The sequence below is a fragment of the Kogia breviceps genome, chromosome 13 (genome assembly GCF_026419965.1).
Source record: "Kogia breviceps isolate mKogBre1 chromosome 13, mKogBre1 haplotype 1, whole genome shotgun sequence".
NCBI lineage: Eukaryota > Metazoa > Chordata > Mammalia > Artiodactyla > Physeteridae > Kogia > Kogia breviceps.
In genome coordinates this window covers 85,100,217-85,120,156 of record NC_081322.1, presented here as the reverse complement: position 1 = coordinate 85,120,156, position 19,940 = coordinate 85,100,217, and the positions used below count along the sequence as shown (strand labels likewise).

The 19,940-nt window shown below is 39.9% G+C and overlaps 1 protein-coding gene and 1 pseudogene across 2 annotated transcripts in view; both read left to right on the top strand.

Annotated features, from left to right (window-relative positions):
• LOC131767983 (1-acyl-sn-glycerol-3-phosphate acyltransferase delta) overlaps positions 1-19,940 on the top strand; it is a 1,414,884-nt gene that overhangs the window by 1,143,728 nt on the left and 251,216 nt on the right. The window lies entirely within an intron of this gene.
• Positions 11,426-13,519, top strand: LOC131767986 (long-chain-fatty-acid--CoA ligase 1 pseudogene; annotated as a pseudogene).

Genomic DNA, 19,940 nt, shown 5'->3' with positions numbered 1-19,940 from the left:
CCTCTGTACCTACTTTCTGGATAGTTTTTATCATAAATGGGTGTTGAATTTTGTTGACAGCTTTGTCTGTATCTATTGAGATGATCTTATGGTTTTTCTCCTTCAGTTTGTTAATATGGTGTATCATGTTGATTGATTTGCGTATATTGAAGAATCCTTGCATTCCTGGGATAAACCCCACTTGATCATGATCTATGATCCTTTTAATGTGCTGTTGGATTCTGTTTGCTAGTATTTTGTTGAGGATTTTTGCATATATGTTCATCAGTGATATTGGCCTGTAGTTTTCTTTCTTTGTGACATGTTTGTCTGGTTTTGGTATCAGAGTGATGGTAGAGTCACTCGTAGAAAGAGTTTGGGAGTGTTCCTCCCTCTGCTATATTTTGGAAGAGTTTGAGAAGGATAGGTGTTAGCTCTTCTCTGAATGTTTAATAGGATTCGCCTGTGAAGCTATCTGGTCCTGGGCTCTTGTTTGTTGGAAGATTTTTAATCACAGGTTCAATTTCAATGCTTGTGATTGGTCTGTTCAAATTTTCTATGTCTTCCTGGTTCAGTCTCAGAAGGTTGTACATTTCTAAGAATTTGTCCATTTCTTCCAGGTTGTCCATTTTATTGGCATATAGGTGCTTTAGTAATCTCTCATGATCCTTTGTATTTCTGTAGTGTCAGTTGTTACTTCTTCATTTTCATCTCTAATTCTGTTGATATGAGTCTTCTCCCTTTTTTTCTTGTTGAGTCTGTCTAATGGTTTACCAATTTTGTTTATCTTCTCAAAGAACGAGCTTTTAGTTTTATTAATCTTTGCTATTGTTTCTTTCATTTCTTTTTCATTTATTTCTGATCTGATCTTTATGATATCTTTCCTTCTGCTAACCTTGGGGGTTTTTTGTTCTTCTTTCTCTAATTGCTTTAGGTGTAAGGTTACATTGTTTATTTGAGATGTTTCTTGTTTCTTAACGTAGAATTGTATTGCCATAAACTTCCCTCTTAGAACCGCTTTTGCTGCATCCCATAGGTGTTGGGTCGTCGTGTTTTCATTGTCATTTGTTTCTAGATATTTTTTGATTTCCTCTTTGATTTCTTCAGTGATCTCTTGGGTATTAAGTAGTATGTTGTTTAGCCTCCATGTGTTTGTATTTCTTACAGATTTTTTCCTGTAATTGATATCTAGTCTCAGAGCATTGTGCTCAGAAAAGATACTTGATATGATTTTAGTTTTCTTAAATTTACCAAGGCTTGATTTGTGACCCAAGATATGATCTATCCTGGAGAATGTTCCATGAGCACTTGAGAAGAATGTGTATTCTGTTTTTTGGGGATGGAATGTCCTATAGATATCAATTAAGTCCATCTTGTTTAATGTATCATTTAAAGCTTGTGTTTCCTTATTTATTTTCATTTTGGATGACCTGTCCATTGGTGAAAGTGGGGTGTTAAAGTCCCCTACTATGATTGTGTTCCTGTAGATTTCCCCTTTTATGGCTGTTAGTATTTGCCTTATGTATTGAGGTGCTCCTATGTTAGGTGCATAAATATTTACAATTGTAATGTCTTCTTCTTGGATTGATCCCTTGATCATTATATAGTGTCCTTCTTTGTCTCTTGTAATCATCTTTGTTTTAAAGTCTATTCTGTCTGATATGAGAATTGCTACTTCAGCTTTCTTTTGTTTTCTGTTTGCATGGAATATCTTTTTCCATCCCCTCACTTTCTGTCTGTATGTGTCCCTATGTCTGAAGCTTCCATTTGTTTTTGTTTGGTTCAGTTTTCTCATTTATTTGGGGGTTTGGTTTTTTGTTTTTGTTTTGTTTGTTTGTTCTTTATATTCCACATATGTGAAATTATACAGTATTTGTCTTCATCCATCTCATTTATTTCCCTTAGCATAATACCCTCAGTATTCATCCATGTTTTTGCAAATGGCAAGATTTCAACGTTTTTGTGACTGAGCAGTATTCCACTGCGTGTGAGTGTGTGTGAGTGTGTGTGTGTGTGTGTGTGTGTGTGCATGCATATATATACATATATATACACATATACATATATATGTATGTATGCCACATTTTCTTTATCCATTCATCCGTTGATGGGCACTTAGATTGTTTTCATACCTTGGCTTTGGTACTGATAAATAATGCTGCAATGAACATAGGCATGCATATATCTTTTTGAATTAGTGTTTTTGTATTCTTTTGGATAAATACCCAGAAATGGGATAGCTGGGTCATATGGTAGCTCTACTCTTAATTTTTTGAGGAACTTCCATACTGTTTTCCATGTGGCTGCACCAATTTACATTCCCACAATGTAGAAGGATTCCCTTTTCTCCACATCCTTGACAACACTTGTTATTTTTTTCCTTTTCAATAACAGCCATTCTAACAGGCATGAGGTGATATCTTACTGTGGTTTTAATTGACATTTCCCTAATAACTGGTGATGATGAACATCTTTTCATGTGCCTGTTAGCCATCTGCATGTCTTCTTTGGAAAAATGTCTATTCAGCTCTTTTGTCCATGTTTTAATCCAGTTGTTTGGTTTTGTTGTTGTTGAGTTGTATGGGTTCTATATATATTTTGGATATTAGCCCCTTATGAGATGTATGATTTGCAAATATCTTCTCCAATTCAGTAGGTTTTCTTTTTGTTTTGTTGAAGGTTTCCTTTGCTGTGCACAACCTTTTCATTTTGATGTAGTCCCATTTGTTTAATTTTGCTTTTATTTCCCTTCCCTGAGGAGACATATCTAGAAGATATTGCTAAGACCAACGTCAAAGCACATACTCCCTATGTTTTCTTCTAGCAGTTTTATGGTTTCAGGTCTTACATTCAAGTCTTTAATCCATTTTGAGTTGATTTTTGTGTATGGTGTGAGATAATGGTCTTTTTTTTTTTTTTGCATGTATCTGTCCAGTTTTCCAAACACCACTTATTGAAGAGACTATCCTTTCTCCACTCTATGTTCTTTGCTCCTTTGTTGTAAATTCTTGTCCTTATACATGTGGGTTTATATCTCAGTTCTGTTCCATTGATCTATATATCTGTTTTTCTGCCAATACCATGCTGTTTTAATTACTATGTTTTGTAATATAGTTTAAAATCAGGGAGTGTGATATCTCCAGCTTTGTTGTTTTTTCTCAGAATTGTTCTGGATATTTGGGGTCTTTTGTGGCTCCATATAAATTTTAGAATTTTTTGTTCTATTTCCATGAAAAATGTCCCTGGGATTTTGGTAAAGATTGCATTGAATCTGTACATTGCTTTAGGCAATATGGACATTTTAACTATGTTAATTCTAATCCCTGAGCATAGAATATCTTTCCATTTATTTGTCTTCTTCAGTTTCTTTCAACAATGTCTTATAGTTTTCAATGTACAGGTCTTTCATCTCCTTGGTCAAATTGATTCCTAGGTTTTTAATTCTTTCTGTTGGTATTGTAAATGGGATTGTTTCCTTAATTTCTCCTTCTAGAAGCTCACTGTTAGCATATAGAGATGCAACAGATTTTTGTATGTTGATTTAGTGCCATGCAACGTGACTGAATTCATTTATTATTTCTAATAATTTTTTTTTGGTAGAATGTTTAGGGTTTTCTATATATAAATTCATGTTATCCACAAATAGTGACAGTTTTACTTCTCCCTTTCCAATTTGGATGTCTTGTATTTCTTTTTCTTGCCTAACTGCTCTGGCTAGGACTTCCAATACTACGCTGAATAAGAGTAGCAAGAGTGTGCATCCTTGTCTTGTTCGTGGTTTTAGAGGAATAGCTTTCAGCTTTTCACCACTGAGTATGATGTTAGCTCTGGGTTTGTCATATAGGGCCTTTATTATGTTAAGGTACGTACCATCTAAACCCACTTTATTGAGAGTTTTTTTCATAAATGTGTGTTGAGTCTTGTCAAGTGTCTTTTCTGCATCTACTGAGATGATCATAGTGTTTTTATCTCTCATTTTATTAATGTGATGTATCACACTGATTTGCAGATGTTGAACCATTCTTGCATCCCTGGAATAAATTCTACTTGATCATGGTGTATAATACTTTTAATGTGTTGTTGCTAATATTTTGTTGAGGATTTTTTTATCTATGTTCATAGGAAATATTGGCCTGTAATTTATTTTTTGTGTGTTGTCTTTATTTGGTTTCGGTATCAGGGTAGTGTTGGCCTTGTGAGTTGGAAAGTGTTCACTCCTCTTCAATGTTTTGGAAGAGTTTGAGAAGGATAGTTATTAAATCTTCTTTGAAAGTTTGGTAGAATTTGCTTGTAAAACCATCTGGTCCTAGACTTTTGTTTTGGGGGGAATTTTTGGATTATAGTTTCAATCTCTGTCCTAGTAATCAGTCTATTCAGATTTTCTGTTCTTTGATGACTTAGTTTTGGAAGGTTGTATGGTTCTAAGAATTTGTCCATTTCTTCTAGGTTGTCCAATTCATTGGCGTATTGCCATTTGTAATACTTTCTTGGAATCCTTTGTATTTCTGTGGTAGCCATTGCTATCTCTCTTCTTTCATTTCTGATTTTATTTATCAGAGTCTTCTCTCTTTTTTCTTAGTGAATGTGTCTAGCTAAAAGTTTGTCAATTTTGATTATCTTTTCAAAGAACCAGCTATGATTTTATTGATCTTTTCTATTGTCTTTTTCATCTATTTCCACTCTAATCTCCTTTCTACTTCTTTACTGACTTCTGGCTTCCTTTGTTTTTCTTTTTCTAGTTCCTTTAGGTGTAAGGGTAAATTGTTTATTTGAGAGTTTTTTATTTCTTGAGGTAGGCCTGTATCGCTATAAACCCCCCTCTTAGTACTGCTTTTCCTGCATCCCATAGATTTTGATATGTTAAATTTTCATTTTCATTTGTCTTCAGATAATGTTTATCTCTCCTTTGATTTCTTCATTGACTCAATAGTTGTTCAGAAGAATGTTGTTTGGTTGCCACATTTGTGATTTTTTTCCCAGCTTTCTACTTGTAGTTGATTTCTAGCTTCATACCATCATGATCAGAAAAGATGACTGATATGCTTTCAGTCTTCTTAAATTTATTGAGACTTGTCTTTTATCCCAACGTATGGTCTGACTTTGAGAAGGTTTCATGTGCATTTGAGAAAAATGTGTATTCTGCTGCATTTGGATAGACTGTTCTGTACAAATCTATCAACTCCATCTGATCTAAAGTTTTATTTAAAGCTACTCTTCCCTTGTTGACTTTCTGTTTGGCTGATCCATCCACTGATGTAGTAGGGTATTGAAGTCCCCTACTATTTTTTTTTGTGTGTGTGTGTTGCTCTCAATTTCTCCCTTTGTGTCTGTTAATAATTGTTTTATATATTTTGGTGCTCCTATGTTAGGTGCATATATATTAATATTTGTTATGTCTTCTTGATGAATTGGCCCCTTTATAATTATATCCTGTCCATCTTTGTCTCTTGTTATCTTTTATGGCTTAAAGTCTACTTGGTCTGATATAAGTATGGCTACACCAGTTTTCTTTTGGCTGCTACTTGCTTGGAGTATCATCTTCCATCTCTTCACTTTGAGTCTATGTTTGTCTTTAGAGCTGAGGTGTGTCTGCTGGAGGAAGTATATACTTGGGTCTTGTTTTTTAATGCAGTCAGCCATTCTGTGTCTTTTTTTTTTTTTTTTTTAATTTATTTTTGGCTGTGTTGGGTCTTTGTTTCAGTGTGAGGGCTTTCTCTAGTTGTGGCAAGTGGGGGCCACTCTTCATCGCGGTGCGCGGGCCTCTCACTATCGCGGCCTCTCTTGCTGCGGAGCACAGGCTCCAGACGTGCAGGCTCAGTAGTTCTGGCTCACGGGCCCAGCTGCTCCACGACATGTGGGATCTTCCCAGACCAGGGCGCGAACCTGTGTCCCCTGCATTGGCAGGCAGATTCTCAACCACTGCGCCACCAGGGAAGCCCCATTCTGTGTCTTTTGACTGGTAAATTCAATCCAGTCATTAAGGTGACTATTGATAGATGAGGACTTAGTACTGCAATTTTTATCATTTGTTTTCTGGTTGCACTATAGCTCCATTGCTTCTCTTTCCTTGTTTTTATGTCTGCCATTTTCGGTTGGTGGTTTTCTAAAATGTCTTCCTCCGTTTCCTCTTTTTTTATGTTTTGTGTCTCTGTTCTAGATTTAGGTTTATGGTAACCATGAGCTTTGTATAAAACTTCTCATAGATAAAACAGTCCTTTTCTGCTAATAGCATCTTATCTTCATTTATCTATGTAGGTACTGCTCATTTCATCTTCCCCTTTTGTGTTTTAGTTATCTCAAATGGTCCTTTTTTATATTGTGAGTTTGTTACCAAACTGAAGTAGCTATAGTTATTTTTTTCTGCCTTTTTTCCCCTTTAGCCTTTGTTATAATAAAGTATCTTTTAAAAACCCATTCTGGGGCTTCCCTGGTGGCGCAGTGGTTGAGAATCCGCCTGCCGATGCAGGGGACACGGGTTCGTGCCCCGGTCCGGGAAGATCCCACATGCCGCGGAGCGGCTGGGCCCGTGAGTCATGGCCGCTGGGCCTGCGCGTCCGGAGCCTGTGCTCCGCAACGGGAGAGGCCACGACAGTGAGAAGCCCGCGTACCACAAAAAAAAAAAAAAAAAAAAAAAAACCCATTCTGATAACGAGTTGAAATTTTCTGATTCTGCGTGTCTATTTATCACCTTACTCAAAGTTTTGCATATTTTGCCTTTTTGTTTCTGCTAGAAGAGCTCCTTTCAACATTTCTTGTAAGACAGGTATAGTGTTGATGAACTCCCTCAGCTTTGTTTGTCTGGGAAAGTCTTTATTTCTCCTTCATATCGAATGATAACTGCTGGGTAGAGTATTCTTGGCTGACAGTTTGTAATCTTTCAGTGTTTTGAGAATGTCATTCCATTCTCTCCTGGCCTGTAGTGTTTCTGCTGAGAAATCTGATAGTCTACTGGGGGTTCTTTTGTAGGTTAACCTTCTTTTTGTCCTGGCTGCCTTTAAAATTCTTTCTCTCTCACTGACTTTTGATAGTTTTAATATACTGTGTTTTGGAGGTCTTTTGTGTTGAGGTAATTAGGTGTTTTCTTAGCTTCATGAACTTGTATATCCAGTTCCTTCCCCAGATTTGGGAAGTTCTCAGCTATTATTTCTTTAAATAAACTCTCTGCTCTCTTTTCACTCTCTTCTCCTTCTGCAATACCTGTTACCTTAATCTTCCCCTTCCCAAAAGAGTCAGATAACTCTCATAGAAATCTCTCATCTTTTTATATCTAATTTCTTCCCTCTTCTACTCATATCATTTCTATCTATCTATCTTCAATCTCACTAATTCTCTCTTCCATCTTGTCTGATCTGTTTCCGATGCTTTCTAATGCATTCTTCATCGTGTTTATTGCCTTCTACAGCTCCAGAATTTCTGTTTAGTCCCTTTTAGAGTTTCAGTCTCTTTGGTGAGGTATTCCTTCTGTTCATAAATTTTATTTCTGAGCTCATTTTACTGCCTTTCTGAGTTTTCTTGTAGCTTGTTGAGTTTTTTCGTGACAGCTATTTTAAATTCTCTATCAGTTAGATTGAAATATTCTGTGGTTTTAAGTTTGGTTTCTAAAGAATTGTCATTTTCTCTTTGTTGTACAGTGTTACTATGGTTCTTCATGGTGCTTGATAAGCCAGCACATGTGAAGTAGGGGACACCTTTCTACTCCATTCCAACTATTCAACAGGTCAGAAATTAGAGGCCTTTCTTTTGTGGTCCAGTAGGTGGCGACATATCACAAGTTTTTAGTTTCTCTTACCTGCACTGCCTTTGGATAGATTTGAAAGTCAGCATTTTCCACCCTTCACTGCCTCTGTCAGAGGTGTCACCCCTTACCCTCATTATTGCTTCTTGCACCTCCAGGGTCATTGGTGCCTTGCAGCTGTCAGTGTCAATGGTGCTGCTGCCTGGAGCACTGGGATGGTGGGCTCTTCCACCGTGTGCAGCATCCCCTGAGTTGCATCGGGAGCGGGCCAGCCAGGAGCACGCAGGCACCTCTGCCACGTCCAGGGTTGTAAAATTTGTGGGCTCCACTGCTACAGGTGGGGTGAGCAGGGAGCCAGATTTGTGGGTACCTCCATGGCTGGAGGGACGGGGGTCCCAGGCCCTACTGCTGCCTGGTTACCTGTGGCCGTGGGCACTGCTGTGGCCAGGGGGCTGGCATTGTGCGCATTCCCTCCTCTGCTGGCCAGGTTTTCTGGGGCCATGGGCTCAGCTGCCGCAGCTGGAGAACCAGAATTGCGGGCACGGCCTCTGCTATTGCGCCTGTACCGCTCTTCTCTGTGTTCCAGTCCATCCTCCTTTAGATGCACAGAAATGTGCAATCGTCTGGCACCCTGGTGTGCTGGGTAGAGGCACCTTTGTTGAGCTGTGGATGTTCTACTGGTTGCAGATTAAAGGGGAGACATAAAGAGAGTAGCTCACTGCGCTGTGATGCCATCACCCCCCCCAGCTTTACAGTGTTTGCTATTTTAAGCAATGTCATGAGAAATATTCTCATGCATAAAGCTCTTTGTATTTACCTGCTTACTTTCTTAGAATACATTAACAGAGGTAAAATTGTATTGCTGCTTATTAAAGATTATTCTAAATTTTTATTATATTTAATGACTATATCTATAACATTGCATTAGTATATCTACATAAAGCGTATTTACTTGCTTATTTGATAAATCATTCAGAATTTTTTGGAGAGGCCACTTACCAGCTATTTTGGGAGTAATTGAAATACTCCTTTCAAAAGTATTTTGTAAGTTAATTATTAGTATAATAATGCTCCATAGTAATTATTAATATTACTTATTTTATATTATAGCATATTTGTTATTTTATTAGTAAACAGTAATAATAAAATTATACAACTGCCATATGTTAATTTCACATCCCAGTGAACATGGTACTATAAGGAGAGGCATAACGTATTTGAATATACAGCATGTAATTCTGGAATTATAGGGTGAGAAGTGGTGACAGGCACACATCTTATTTTGCCCAAAACAGGCTGGTGTTTATGCCTACTCTGGAGTCTCTGCTATTATGCTCCCTTTCATTCTCAGAATTGTACTGTTAAACAACAAATCATATGGCCATCCTACTTGTAAGTAAATTAACCATGTCCCACACCTTCAGAAATGTGTCCTTAATCTATCCATCAGTACTGTCATTTCTTTGTCTTCGTAAGAGCTAAGATAGAACACATTGTAATTTACCTTTTTTAATTAATTCAGTTTGCTGTGATACAGCTCCGGTACAATCAATTACTCCTGTATGCCTTACACAGATCTGTCAGTTTAAGGCTGCTTTTCATATCATTCTTTCTTGCTGTAGAGGCTCATCACCATCTCCTGCCTCTACCTTTGATCCAGGCAGAAGGACGGCAGTGCGTGCCCTTCCCTCCCAGATTGCACTGGAGAGCAAAGGAGGTGCATAAACATCCTTCAGGGACCTTGAGCCATTATCAGGATAGTTGTCAGATTAGTGATGCTTATGCATTCCAATGACTCATATTTTCTCATTTGTCATACAGAAAAATAAAAATGATTTTCCTAAAGAATTCTATACAAAAGCAATTTATCCTTTCACATTTTCTATGATCATTCCCCAAGTAAAGTCAGATAAGGTAAATTTGTTCTACTCTGCTGCAGACAGATGAAAGGAAGACCATCTTCATAACCTTTATTCATTAACCTTGGACTAAATAAAATCTCCAACCATTTCTTCATCACCAATACAAGCTGCTATTAGCCTGCAAGAAGTGTCACTTAATGTTTTTAACATGTTTAAAGGCAAAATAATGTCTTTTTGAAATGCTTGGTAGGAAATTCCGCAAGAACAACGTTCTCTAATAATTAACCACACTGGTAAGTTAAAGGCCTTTGGCTTTTCCTCAGGATACCTCACCACCCAACCAAGTCAATTAACAGACATAAAGCTCACTTCCTTTCCGGTCTTACTGCCTAATTAGAAGCGCATGTGTTGGTTTGCATCAAAGCCATTTCACCTCGGCTCACTCACCAGTTGTTCTGTTAGCAATTCCTGTAGGCTGGCTCTTGATTTCCATTCCTTTCCTTTTCGTGCCAGACAACTTCTTCACAGAGGGAGGGAGACGGTGAAGCATGGTCTCATTTCATTGTAATTATGGAATGTCCCAGTTAGAGGCAAAGAGAGTGGAAATGTCATACTAATTCCCGTACATCTCCGGTGTTAGAAATTGATCACTGAGTGACTAAATTACAAGTGCCGGGGAAGCCATCAGTGGGATCTTCTGCCCCCGGCAGCCTTGACATCCCTACAAATTTCCTTTCCCCGGCAGCCATTTTCAATGGCCTTTCTAACCACAGTCACCAACAGTGGGGAACCCTCAATAATATCTTATGCTTTTAGAAAATTTTTAACGTGAGTTGAAAACATAAGTATTTGGATTTTCTCCGGATAAAGCATTTTAAGTGTTTGGGTTCTATATTTGAGCTGGGGTCTCTTTGAAAACATATCCCAATGCTAGTTGTAAATTGTGACCTCACAAAGAAGACCTGAGAGGGGAAAATTACTAAATACAGCTAAATTCTTTAAATTATGAATTTCCAAAGATGTGTCAGAAGCAGCAACTTTTCTTTAGAATCTTATTTTTTAATATAAAATATCAAACTCCTAGTAATGAAGTTCTTATTTATTTTGGATCCCTTTGACAGTTTGATAAAAAACTTTAGACATTATCTTTGAACAATATTTTCTAAAGGCATAGGATTAAACACATAAAATTCAAAAGAAATCCAGTTATCAAAATAATAAAATTAAGTTTGTGATTTGGCATTTGTGCTTCTTTACCGATGCATTAAAATGACACTTCAATACATTTAAGTATAGGAAAGTTAAAATTAAATCTTACTGCTTAGGCCTTTCTCACCTTCTGAGACGACCCACACTGTCTGTGGAGTGTGTTTCTCTCTAAATAAATCCACTTCTTACCTATCACCTTGACTCTCACTGAATTCTTTCTGCAATGAGACATCAAGAACCTGAGCTTCATCAAGTCCTGAAACCCAGTACTACATCCAGGAAAGAGCCGTCCATTGGGTTTTTTCCCCTCATTCATCTCCCTTCATACAGACTGAGAAAAAGAGACAGCCACCTGGCAAAGGTCTAGTCCAAGGTGCCTTTGAAATGTTCTGCTGAAGCTCCTCTGGTTCCCTAGCATTCCTGTTGGAAGATAAGCCGTCTCCTGCTAGAGAGGCGTTTGGAAGAAAGAAAGTAGAAAAGAGGCTTGAGACTGGATTCCTACTTCTCCACGAGTCACAAAATGGAATCCCCAACCGTGGAGTCTGGAACTTTCATTTAATGCGAAGACCGAGGCCATAGGATGGCAATCCTTGTGACGCCCTTCTAAGATATCGGCGTAGGGCGCCACCAACCCAGGACGATGCGAGACCACGAGCTGTTCCAGTACTTTCGGATGCCAGAGATGGTTGACTTCCGGCAGTACGTGTGCACCCTTCCAACCAACACACTCATGGGCTTCGGTGCGTTCGTGGCGCTCACCACCTTGTGGTACGCCACGCAGACGCAGGCCCTGAAGCCACCATGCGACCTGGCCATGCAGTCAGTGGAGGTGGCGGGCAGTGACGGTGCCCGGAGATCCGTGCTCCTGGACAGCGACAAGCCCTTGGTGTATTTCTGCAATGACATCAGAATGTTACATGAAGGTTTCCAGAGGGGCATCCAGATGTCCAATAACGGCCCTTGTTTAGGCTCTCGGAAACCAGACCAATCCTATGAATGGCTTTCATACAAACAGGTTGCAGAAATGTCAGAGTGTGTGGGCTCGGCGCTGCTCCACAAGGGCTTCAGGGTAGCCGCAGATCAGTTCATCAGCCTCTCTTCTCAGAACAGACCTGAGTGGGTGATCGTTGAACAGGGATGCTTTACTTATTCGATGGTGATCGTTCCCCTCTACGATACCTTCGGAACTGAAGCAATCACCTTCATCACCAACAAAGCTGAACTCTTTCTGGTTTTTGTGGGCAAGCCAGAGAAGGCCAACCTCTTATTAGAAGCTGTAGAAAATAAATTAACAGCATGTCTTAAAACTATTGTTCTCATGGAGTCCTACGGCAGTGATGGGTCGGAACAAGGCAAGAAGTGCGGGGTGGAGATCATCAGCGTGAAGGCGATGGAGGGCCTGGGAAGAGCCCACAGACGGAAGCCCAAGCCCCCAGCACCTGAAGATGTTGCAATAATCTGCTTCACAAGTGGAACTACAGGCAACGCCAAAGGAGCACTGATCACCCGTCGAAATGCAGCCAGCGATTGTTCAGCGTTTGTGAAAATGACAGAGTACATTCATTCCTTCCTCAGATGATACTTTGATCTCTTTCTTGCTTCTCACCCACGTGTTTGAAAAAGTTGCAGAGTGTGTGACGCTGTGTCACGGAGCTAAAATAGGATTCTTCCGAGGAGATATCAGGTTGCTTATGAATGATCTCAAGGCATTTCAACCCACCATCTTCCCTGTGGTCCCCAGACTACTGAACTGGATGTTTGACTGACTTTTTCCTCAGGCAAACACCATGCTGAAGCGACGGCTCTGGGACTTTGCCTCCAAGAGGAAAGAAGCCAAGCTTCGCAGTGGCATCATTAGAAACAACCGCCTGTGGGATAAGTTGACCATCCATAAAATAGAGTCAAGCCTGGGAGGAAAAGTGAGGCTGATGATCACAGGAGCAGTGCCCGTGTCCGCCACCGTGCTGACCTTCCTGAGAGCCTCGCTGGGCTGCCAGGTCCACGAAGGCTATGGACAGACTGAGTGCACTGCCGAGTGCTACCTGACTGTGCCTATGGACTGGACCAAAGGCCATGTTGGTGCCCCAATGCCTTGCAACACTGTAAAGCTTGTCGATGTGGAAGAAGTGAATTACATGGCTGCCAAGGGCAAGGGCAAGGTGTGTGTGCAAGGGGCTAATGTATTTCAAGACTACTTAAAGGACCCGGCAAACACAGCAGAAGCTCTGGATAAAGATGGCTGGTTACACACAGGGGACATTGGAAAGTGGTTATCAAATGGCACCTTGAAGATCAGCGACAGGAAAAAGCACATCTTTAAACTGGCTCGAGGAGAGTACATAGCTCTGGAGAAGATCGAAAACATCTACCAGTGAAGTGAACCTGTCGCTCAGGTGTTCGTCCGCGGAGAGAACTTGCAGGCATTTCTCATAGTACTTGTGGTACCAGACGTTGAGATGCTAGGTCCCTGGGCCCGGAAGAGAGGCTTTGAAGGCTCCTTTGAAGAACTGTGCAGAAACAAGGATGTCAAAAAAGCTATTCTAGAAGACATGGTGAGACTTGGGAAGGATTCTGGCCTAAAACCATTTGAACAGGTCCTTTGACCTGTCTCCACCCTGAATTATTCTCTGTCAACAACGGCCTTCGGACCCCAACAATGAAGGCTAAAAGGCCAGAGCTTTGGAATTATTTCATGTCACAGATCCTTGAACTTTGTTCCACCATCAAAGTCTAATGTGAGGGAGGAAGCTGGGAAGAGGCCGCAACACCCCTCCGCGGTCTTCCGCCCGTGGCCTCAGTGGGTAGTTTTGACCACAGTGAGTAGGGAAGGAGCGACTTTGTCTGCCTCGTGCATTCAGATTCTCGTCATAGGAAGCTTAGAGGGAATGGAACACTGCCTTATGGTCACCTCGCATTGCAGACCATGTTCACCGTGATGCACAGTTTCCAAAATGAGCCTTAAAACAATTGTAATGGGGAAACTATAAATGTGCTAAGTTATTTACCACTTCCTCAGTTTAAAAGGAGGGTGAAAACTTGTCTCTCTGTTTTGCTAACCAAGTGGTTAGGACTTTGCTATTTCTGAGATGTCTGCTACTTACTGCAAATTCTGCAGGTTTCTGCTGCTCTGAAAAGTACCGTGCACTGGAGGGAACTGTCCCTTATAAACAAGAACTGCCCCAGCTGCAGGAGGTCACGAGTGGACCAGAGGTGGTTTTTTTTTTTTATCTCTTCCACCTTCCCTTCCCCATCTCACACCGCCCTTCGGATTAACCCCTGTCATTCCTGTCGGAGCAGAATTTTTGTGTATGGTGTTAGGAATTGTTCTAATTTCATTCTTTTACATGTAGCTGTCCAGTTTTCCCAGCACCACTTATTGAAGAGGCTGTCTTTTCTCCATTGTATATTCTTGCCTCCTTTATCAAAGATAACATGACCATATGTGCGTGGGTTTATCACTGGGCTTTCTGTCCTGTTCCATTGATCTATATTTTTGTTTCTGTGCCAGTACCATACTCTCTTGATTACTGTAGCTTTGTAGTAGTCTGAAGTCCAGGAGCCTGATTCCTCTGAGAGCTCGGTTTTTCTTTCTCAAATTTGCTTTGGCTATTCGCGCTCTTTTGTGTTTCCATACAAATTGTGAAATTTTTCGTTCTAGTTCTGTGAAAAATGCCACTGGTAGTTTGCTAGGGATTGCATTGATTCTCTGTAGATTGCTTTGGGTAGTATAGTAATTTTCACAGTATTGATTCTTCTAATCCAAGAACATGATATATCTCTCCATCTGCTTGTATCATCTTTAATTTCTTTCATCAGTGTCTTATACTTTTCTGAATACAGGACTTTTGTCTCCTTAGGTAGGTTTATTCCTAGGTATTTTATTCTTTTTGTTGCAATGGTAAATGGAAGTGTTTTCTTAATTTCTCTTTCAGATTTTTCATCATTAGTGTATAGGAATGCAAGAGATTTCTGTGCATTAATTTTGTATCCTACTACTCTACCAAATTCATTGATTAAATCTAGTAGTTTTCTGGTAGCTTCTTTAGCATTCTCTATGTATAGTATCATGTCATCTGCAAATAGTGACAGCTTACTTCTTTTCTGATTTGGATTCCTTTTATTTCTTTTTCTTCTCTGATTGCTGTGGCTAAAACTTCCAAAACTATGCTGAATAATAGTGGTGAGAGTGGGCAACCTTGTCTTGTTCCTGATCTTAGTGGAAATGGTTTCAGTTTTCCACCATTGAGAATGATGTTGGCTGTAGGTTTGTCATTTATGGCCTTTATTATGTTGAGGTGGTTTCCCTTTATGCCTACTTTCTGGAGAGTTATTATCATAAATCAGTGTTGAATTTTGTCAAAAGCTGTTTCTGCATCTACTGAGGTTATCATATGGTTTTTATCCTTCAATTTGTTAATATGGTGTATCACATTGATTGATTTACATATATTGAAGAATCCTTGCATTCCTGGGATAAACCCCACTTGATCATGGTGTATGATCCTTTTAATGTGCTGTTGGATTCTGTTTGCTAGTATTTTATTAAGGATTTTTGCATCTATGTTTATCAGAGATATTGACCTGTAGTTTTCTTTTTTGGTGACATCTTTGTCTGGTTTTGGTATCTGGGTGATGGTGGCCTCATAGTATGAGTTTGGGAGTGTTCCTCCCTCTGCTATATTTCGGAAGAGTTTGAGAAGGATAGGTGTTAGCTCTTCTCTAAATGATTGATAGAATTTGCCTGTGAAGCCATCTGGTCCTGGGCTTTTGTTTCTTGGAAGATTTTTAACCACAGTTTCAATTTCAGTGCTTGTGATTGGTCTGTTTATATTTTCTATTTCTTCCTGGTTCAGTCTTGGAAGGTTGTGCTTTTCTAAGGATTTGTCCATTTCTTCCAAGTTGTCCAATTTATTGGCATATAGGTGCTTGTAGTAATCTCTCATGATCCTTTGTATTTCTGCAGTGTCAGTTGTTACTTCTTCGTTTTCATTTCTAATTCTGTTGATATGAGTCTTCTCCCTTTTTTTCTTGTTGAGTCTGTCTAATGGTTTACCAATTTTGTTTATCTTCTCAAAGAACAAGCTTTTAGTTTTATTGATCTTTGCTATTGTTTCTTTCATTCCTTTTTCATTTATTTCTGATCTGATCTTTATGATATCTTTCCTTCTGCTAACTTTGGGGGTTTTTTTGTTCTTCTTTCTCTAATTGCTTTAGGTGTAACGTTAGGTTGTTTATTTGAGATGTTTCTTGAGGTAGGGTTGTATTGCTATAAACTTCCCTTAGAACTGCTTTTGCTGCGTCCCATAGGTTTTGGGTAGTTGTGTTTTCATTGTCATTTGTTTCTAGGTATTTTTTTGATTTCCTCTTTGATTTATTCAGTGATCTCTTTGGTACTTAGTAGTGTATTGTTTAGCCTCCATGTGTTTGTATTTTTTCCTGCAATTGATATCTAGTCTCATAGCATTGTGGTTGGAAAAGCTACTTGATATGATTTCAATTTTCTTAAAATTACCAAGGCTTGATTTGTGACCTAAGATATGGTCTGTCCTGGAGAATGTTCCATGAGCACTTGAGAAGAAAGTGTGTTCTGTTGTTTTTGGATGGAATGTCCTATAGATATCAATTAAGTCCATCTTGTTTAATATGTCATTTAAAGCTTGTGTTTCCTTATTTATTTTCATTTTGGATGATCTGTCCATTGGTGAAAGTGGGGTGTTAAAATCCCCCATTATGATTGTGTACTGTCTATTTCTCCATTTATGGCTGTTAGCATTTGCCTTATGTATTAAGGTGCTCCTATGTTGGGTGCATAAATATTTACAATTGTTATATCTTCTTCTTGGATTGATCCCTTGATTATTATGTAGTGTCCTTCTTTGTCTCTTGTAATAGTCTTTATTTTAAAGTCTGTTTTGTCTGATAAGAGAATTGCTACTCCAGCTTCGTTTGGATTTCCATTTGCATGGAATATCTTTTTCCATCCCCTCACTTTCAGTCTGTATGTGTCCCTAGGTCTGAAGTGGGTCTCTTGTAGACAGAATATGTACGGGTCTTGTTTTTGTATTCATTTAGCCAGTCTATGTCTTTTGGTTGCAGCATTTAATCCATTTACATTTAAGGTAATTATAGATATGTATGTTCCTATTACCATTTTCTTAATTGTTTGGGGTTTGTTATTGTAGGTCTTTTCCTTCTCTTGTGTTTCCTGCCTAGAGAAGTTCCTTTAGCATTTGTTGTAAAGCTGGTTTGGTGGTGCTGAATTCTCTTAACTTTTGCTTATCTGTAAAAGTTTTAATTTCTCCTTCAAATCTGAATGAGATCCTTTCTGGGTAGAGTAATCTTGGTTGTAGGTTTTTCCCTTTCATCACTTTAAATATGTCCTGCCACTCCCTTCTGGCTTGCAGAGTTTCCACTGAAAAATCAGCTGTTAACCTTATGGGGATTCCCTTGTATGTTATTTGTTGCTTTTCCCTTGCTGCTTTCAATATTTTTTCTTTGTATTTAATTTTTGATAGTTTGATTAATATGTGTCTCAGCGTGTTTCTCTTTGGGTTTATCCTGTATGGTATTCTCTGTGCTTCCTGGACTTGACTATTTCCTTTCCCATGTTAGGGAAGTTTTCAACTATAATCTCTTCAAATATTTTCTCAGACCCTTTCTTTTTCTCTTCTTCTGGGACCCCTATAATTCGAATGTTGGTGCATTTAATGCTATCCCAGAGGTCTCTGAGACTGTCCTCAATTCTTTTCATTCTTTCTTCTTTATTCTGCTCCCTGGCAGTTATTTCCACCATTTTATCTTCTAGCTCACTTATCCATTCTTCTCTCTCAGTTATTCTTTTACTGATTCCTTCTAGAGTATTTTTTAATTTCAGTAATTGTGTTGTTCATCACTGTTTGTTTGCTCTTTAGTTCTTCTAGATCTTTGTTAAATATTTCTAGTATTTTCTCCATTCTGTTTCCGAGATTTTGGATCATCTTTACTATCATTACTCTGAATTCTTTTTCAGGTAGCATGCCTATTTCATCTTCATTTATTTGGTCTTGTATGTTTTTACCTTGCTCCTTCATCTGTAACAAATGTTTTTGTTGTTTCTCTTTTTTTTTTTTTTTTTGATCGGTGGTGCTGTATTCCTTTCTTACTGGTTGTTTGGCCTGAGACATCCAGCACTGGAGTTTGCAGACAGTTGTATAGAGCCAGGTCTTTGTGCTGAGATGAAGACCTCTGGGAGGTCTCCCTTCAATTGATATTCCTTAGGGTCTGAGGTTCTCTGTTAGTCCAGAGGTTTGGACTCAGAGCTCCCACCACAGGAGCTCAGGCCTGACCTCTAGCCTGAGAACCAAGATCCCGCAAGCTTCATGGCAAGGTTTTAAAAAAAGGAGAAAGAAAAAAAGGAGCAATACAATATCAAAGATAAAAATCAAAATAAAATTAGAAAGATAAAAAAATGTATTAGGAAAAATAAAACTATAATTGAAACGACTGTAACAAGGTAAAATAAAACCACAACAGAAAAAAAAGTGGGGGGAGGGGGGGTGAACAAGCCAAAAGGAGACATCACTAACAAAGTATAAAGAATAAAATAAAATTAGAAAAATAAAAGATTTATTAGGAAAAATAAAAATATAAAAGAATCAACAACAGTGAATCAACAAGGTAAAACAGAAACCCAATCTAAAAGAGGAAAAAAAAAAAGAAAAAAAAAAAGCCTTGGCTATGGGGGTGGAGTTTAAGCAGGGGTGGGGTTTAGGATGGGGTGGGACCTAGGCAGGTGGGAGGTGACGTTTGAGCATGGGGCGGGGCCTAGGCAGGGCACTTCAAGCATGGGGCAGGGCCTCTGTTTAGGACCTTCCCGGAAGGGGAGAGGCAGGAGAACCTCTGGAGAGTGGAGTTCCAGAGTTTGGAGGTAGGGCCCTCCGAGTGAGGGTGTGTGGGTGGGGTTTAGGTCCAGTGTGTTGGAGGGGGTCTCAGAGGGGGTTTCCAAGTGTAGACGTAGGTCCCTGAGTGGGGGTGTGGGGCGAGGCTTGGGCTCTGGGGAGGGAGGCTCTGAGGGCAGAGGATTGGGCCCGGGAGCCCATCAGGCTTCCCTGTGCCTAAGTGGACAGGGAAAGCGCTGGCCCCATTCCCTTCCACTCCTTTGTGCCCCTCCCCCAATGTCTCCCCCGCCCCCGCTGAACCCCTAAACATGGGTGGGTCCTGCTGGGTGTAGGAACTCCTCCCCTCCCCCAGCCTCCCCTCAGGGGTACCGTCCAGGAGGTCTGGCCTTTCCTTTTGCTCTTCCTTCCCTCCCTCCCACTACCTCAGGACCCACGTGCCTGGAGGGGGCCTCAGTGGGCACCGGATCAGGCCCGGATCTCAACAGGTTCCTGGGGCCCAAGTGGTCAGGGGAAACCTAACCTTTCTTCCCTTTCAGTCCTCTGCCCTCCCAGTGGTTCCCCAATTTCCCCCTTCGTGTATAGTATCCCTTCCCCTCCCCCAGCTGCCCCTCAGGGGCGCCAGTCCCCTCCCACCTCCACTTCTCCTCCCCCTTAACTCCCCACAAGCCCCTCATCCTACCCGGGCGCTGGGGGTTCCTCCTGTCCCCTTAGGTGTCCGTGGTCCCCCACTGGTGCCTGGTAGGTGCCCTAGTTGTGAGAAGACGTGAATTCCTCATCCTCCTAGTACGCCATCTTGACTCCACTCCTGTGATGGTTTTTAATGTGGTTTTCATATCAAAAGAGTGCATTGTGATTAAGTGGCTTTTTTCCCCAGAGTAAACTCTCAGGCAAGGTATGTCTTTAAAAATATTAAGGGAGTAGACACACTTGGGTACTTATTGAAATGGACAGTGATAAATAAATGCTCTTTTGTCATAATGCTACCTGATTTCTATGAAATGTATTTGACAAGCCAAAATTCTAGGACAACAGGAATCTGGAAAACTTATTTCCTGGGATTAACTTCTCAAGGGATTTTTTTTTTAAGTTAATTTGGGAAATTAGCAGCATTTTACTTTACTGCAAGTCTTTGCCACATGAGACTGAATTTAGTTGTCATTTATACATTGAAAGCAGTTGATTTTTGGATACGTGAGTGCCTGTATTATGCAGGCACATCAGGGTTTGCCCCAAAGAGCTGTCGTCGTAATAACACTATGTGGTAGCCTAACTTCACGT